Raw genomic sequence first — 5,201 nt, forward strand, 5'->3', positions numbered from 1 at the left:
TTAATCTTTATTCCCTTACTTCAACCACTATTTGATCATTGGATCTGTTCCTAGGGGAATGTCTGGAGAAGCAATTGAACCAACTTTTTCTGTGTTTTTCACACACCTTGTTCCTCAGCATTCATGATTTAAAGAATGCAAGGTAGATTTCGAAGGGTACGTTCATATCAAGGGGGTTACATGAAAGTATTCACTTTTTTGTGGCTAAAAGGGCTTTTCTTTGTTCTCTTACCAGGGGAAAAGGTTTGCTTTCGGCAAGCTCCCCATGGCAAACCTCTTTGAGGAATGAATTCTGAAGTGCATTCAACCATGTCTTCATGACCTTCTAGTTAAAGTATTTAAAAGGGATAGTGGGACATTGTCCATCACTACCTTTTCTGTCTTTGATGGCTGATCTTAGCCAACCTCGGATTCTGATATACTTCCTAAGACACTTGAAAAAGTGTCTTCATAAAAGCAACTTTGTAAAAAATTCCATATTTATTAAGTAAACACAACAACAAAGAAATCTCTTATAAATACTAAATTCAAAAACAGTTTACACCCAAAACTTTTCAGGAAAGGATTCTTAAAATTTGATAGAACTTTTTTGCTTATACTTACAAATTAAATTTACACAGCATTTTACTGGTAAAGTTATAAACAAAGTTTGCCAATAGGGATTTTAAGTCATAAGGTGAAAAAACCTTGTATCTGAAGTAGTACTGCCCAAGGCACAAGTAGAGAAAATAAAAAGAAGGGGGGAAAGCCTAGCACAAGACCTCTCTTTGCTCTTAAGGCCATTCTTCCGAGTCAGTTCGTCCATCAGACCGACATCTTTGAAGAAGTAACTTTCTACATCATCTAATCCTTTCCCTCCATGTTACAAAAGGGGAAACTGAGACTCAATTTCTTGTGACTTGATTAACATCCTTCATGAGGGTCAAATGATAAAACTTTTACATAGTTATTTTCATTCAACTCAGGGTAAGCTTCAATTGGATATTACTGAGGTCTAAAACACTGCTTTCTCAAAATAAGAAAAAAAATTGGGGGGAAGCCTGGATAACTCAGTCAGTTACGCATTGGATTCAGTTTCAGCTCTGTTCATGATTTCACAGTTCATGAGTTTGAGCCCCGTATTGGGCTATGTGCTGGCAGCACCGAGCCTGCCTGGGATCCTTTCTCTTTCTTTCCCTTCCCTTCTCATGCTCACTCTCTCAAAATATATAAACATTTAAAAAATAAAAAATAAAATTTAGACTCTATGCAATTAAATTAATCTAAAGCACAGTCTGTGTGTAACCAGATCTTCTTATTCAAATCTTAGTTCCACAACTAACCAGTCACGCGAATTAAGTGAATTTCTGAGACTATTTAACTTTCTATAACATCATGAAAAAAATATCTATTTCAAAGACATCCATGAGGAAATAAATGAGATCCTATGAAATGAGGTGACCAATACTGGTGGTAGATAGCCAATATTGTATTTTAAAGTCCAGATGTGGATTGTATAGGCTTACCTTAAAATTATTTGCTTTTCTTCCTGAAACCTATGACTAGAGTAGTAAAATATAATTAAATAACTTAAATGTAGTTATCAGATCTATAAAATTATTTCTTGAGTTCAGTGGTGGCAGGTATTGTGATGGTACAGAAAGAACCTGTCATTCTATCCAGTCCTGAGAAGGACATTGATTAGCATGAAATTGGTAGAGACCCATAGAAGTCTCAGTGCAATCAAGTGCTCAGTTGTGTTTAACAGTCTTGAAAAGGAAGAGATAGATCTCAGTGAGGCTTAGATTGCCAGCACACCTCGGCTTACTGCACTGCACTTTATTGCACTTTCACTGCTACATTTTTTACAAATTGAGGTTTGTGGCAATCTTGCATCATGCAAATCTACTGACACCATTTTCCCAACAGCGTTTGCTTGTTTGCTTCCTTCCTGTCTCCCTATCACATTTTGGCAATTCAAACTTTCTCATTATCATTACATTTGAATTGCAATGTTCTCGGGATAAAATTTAATCAGGTAAAAAGCTGCTTTTTATGGACAAGCAAAGTAAGTCGTTTCCTGAAATGGAATCCTCCCCTGGTGAAGATGCTGTGAAGACTGTTGAAATGACAACAGGACATTTAGATCATTCCATAAACTTAGTTGGTGAGGCAGTGGTAGGGTGTGAGAGGACTGACTCCAATTTCGAAAGAAGTTCTACTGTGGATAAAATGCTAACAAACAGCTTCATATGCTACTGAGAAATTGTTCATGAAAAGAAGAGTCCATTGAAGTGGCAAATTTTATTGCTGTCTTATTTTAAAAAATTGCCACAACCACCCCAGCCTTCAGCAACCACCACCCTGATCAGTCAGCAGCCATCAACATCCCCACCAGCAAAAAAAGATTACTACTCGCTAAAAGCTCCAGTGATGGCTAGCATTTTTAGCAGTAAGGTGTTTTTGAATTAAGGTATGTACTTTTTTTTAGACATAGTGCTATTGTACACCTAATAGACTACAGTATAGTGTAAACAGAACTTTCATATACACCAGGAAAGTAAAAAATCCATTTGACTCACTTTATTGGGGGGTATTCACTCTACCTTTGGGGTCTGGAGCTGCACTGGCAATATTTCTGAGGTGTGCCTAGGCGTCCAGGACCAGGTGGAGCAAATTTAAATGAAGGTCATGGCGAACTTGGAAGGAAAGGGGCGTGGTCTGCAGGGGCGAGGAAGTATAAGATGTCTCCGTGAGAAGGGCAGATCCAAAGCAGTGAAATATTCATACTCCCAAATGCACCCATATGATTCTTCATTCACATAACACTCTATATTTTCACTCAGCTCAGCTATGAAGCAATTGAACGCTGACCTTGTTTTTACCCAGACAGGGAGGATAAGTACTAGTCCCAAAATAGCCAGGTTTGGAATTAGCACCCACAACCCTCGTCTGCATTTCTCATTCCTTAAGCCTTACGCTTGTTTTCCTTATGTTCTTTAGACGATATTTCACACTTAAGACTCACACTTTTAAAAAAAAATTTTCTTTTATGTTTATTTATTTTTGAGAGAGAGTCAGAGAGACAGAGAGCTAGCGGGGGCGCAGAGAGGGAGACGTAGAATCCGAAGCAGGCTTCAGGCTCTGAGCTGTCAGCACAGAGTAGGACACAAGGCTCAAACTCACAGACCTGAGATCATGACCCTAGCTGAAGTCAAATGCTTAACTGACGGAGCCACCCACTCGTCCCTCCCCACCTGCAAATTCACCCTCTTAGATAGAAGTTGACATCCTACCTCCACTTCCCCAGGAAGCACTGAATAGAGGTCAAAAACCTATGGTTCCTGTCCCAGCTATGCTATCAATTAGCTGTGAAGCCATGAATGAACCACCTAGTCTCTAGTGAATCTCTGCATAGAATGGTTCCTCCTGGGCATGAAACTTGACAGACTAAACAGGGATTTAGTTGGGTGGAGTACAGCTGAGGAACATCCAAGGTGCACTGCACAGCCTGCATCTGGCCTGTTTCATACAATCTTCAGCTAACACCGCCAGTGTTATTTCTCTCTCCCCATAAAAATGGACTTCAAGAACAGGCAGATGAAATGCATTTTATTGCTCTGCCTGATAAAGAATTGAATTTGAATGGCAGTTTTCTGGTTATTTATATGTCCCCCTCAACAGTATAAAAATCCCTGACGTGGCCTAACAAAACACTTCAGGGCATAGTTGGAAGAAAGAGTAGTGCTGCTAGAAGAAATGAGGAAGGAATTTTAGCTCTCTCTCAGGGTAATGTCGGGGCTTGGGAAGAACAAATTGAGTTCTTCTGGGTTGGGAGCGATGTGGACTTGAAATATGAGGGCAAACCAAAACCAACAAAGAGCACAGTCCTCAAATCAACCAGGTCTTACACATCACCATGGGTTAGAAACTTAAGGGAAAGAGAAGTCACCTTCTTCATTGAAAGTCCAGGTTAACTCCTTAAATAGAGAGCTCTGTTCTAAAATCAAGAGACTATAGATGCTGGCGAGGGTGTGGAGAGACCGGCACCCTCTTACACTGTTGGTGGGAATGTAAACTGGTGCAGCCGCTCTGGAAAACAGTGTGGAGGTTCCTCAAAAAACTATCCATAGAACTCCCCTATGACCCAGCAATAGCACTGCTAGGGATTTATCCAAGGGATACAGAAATGCTGATGCATAGGAGCACATGTACCCCAATGTTCATAGCAGCACTTTCTACAATAGCTTAAATGTCCATCACCTGATATCACCTGATGAATGGATCAAGAAGATGTGGTTTATATATACAATGGATACTACATGGCAATGAGAAAGAATAAAATTTGGCCATTCTTAGCAATGTGGTTGGACCTCGAGAATGTCATGCTAAGCGAAATAAGTCAGGTGGAGAAGGACAGATACCATGTTTTCACTCATAAATCTAACAGGAGAAACCTAACAGAGGACGATGGGGAGGGGAAGGGTGGGGAAAGAGTTAGGGAGAGGGAGAGAGGCAAATCATGAGAGACTCTTGAATACTGAAACAAACTGAGGGCTAAAGGGGGAGGGGGAAAGAAGAAGGGGGGTGATGGGCATTGAGGAGGGCACTTATGGGGAAGAGCACTGGGTGTTATATGGAAACCAACTTGACGATAAACTATTAAAAAAGAAAGAAAGAAAGAAAAAGAAAGGAAGGAAGGAAGGAAGGAAGAAAGGAAGGAAGGAAGGAAGGAAGGAAGGAAGGAAGGAAGGAAGGAAGGAAGGAAGGAAGGAAGAAAAAGAAAGAAAGAAGAAAGAAAGAAAGAAAGAAAGAAAGAAAGAAAGAAAGAAAGAAAGAAAGAAAGAAAGAAAGAAAGAAAGAAAGAAAGAAAGAAAGAGAAAGAAAGAGAAAGAAAGCCCTCTGTCCTAGTCTGGTGCGTGGAAACCTGTCCGTGGCTGTGGCTGGTGGTTTGGAGAACCCAGACCTCTGACAACCAGCAGCTCTCCGGCGCGGCTGTGGCCGGGACAGCCCAGGCCAGCGGGCAGCTCCCGCTGACGCTGTCCAGGGATCGTCCGGGAGTAAAGTTGCAGAGGGGTCGGAAGGCGCGGGCGGAGTCTGGCGGTGATTGATGGGGAAAGGACGCATGAATAAAAGTACTTGTCTCCGGACGGCAAAGACCTCGAGCAAGCTGTGGAGGCTACTTGGTCTGGCATTCCCTCCGCGTTTCGTCAGAGCCAGAT

Source organism: Suricata suricatta, chromosome 4 (genome assembly GCF_006229205.1).
Source record: "Suricata suricatta isolate VVHF042 chromosome 4, meerkat_22Aug2017_6uvM2_HiC, whole genome shotgun sequence".
NCBI classification, from domain to species: Eukaryota; Metazoa; Chordata; class Mammalia; order Carnivora; family Herpestidae; genus Suricata; species Suricata suricatta.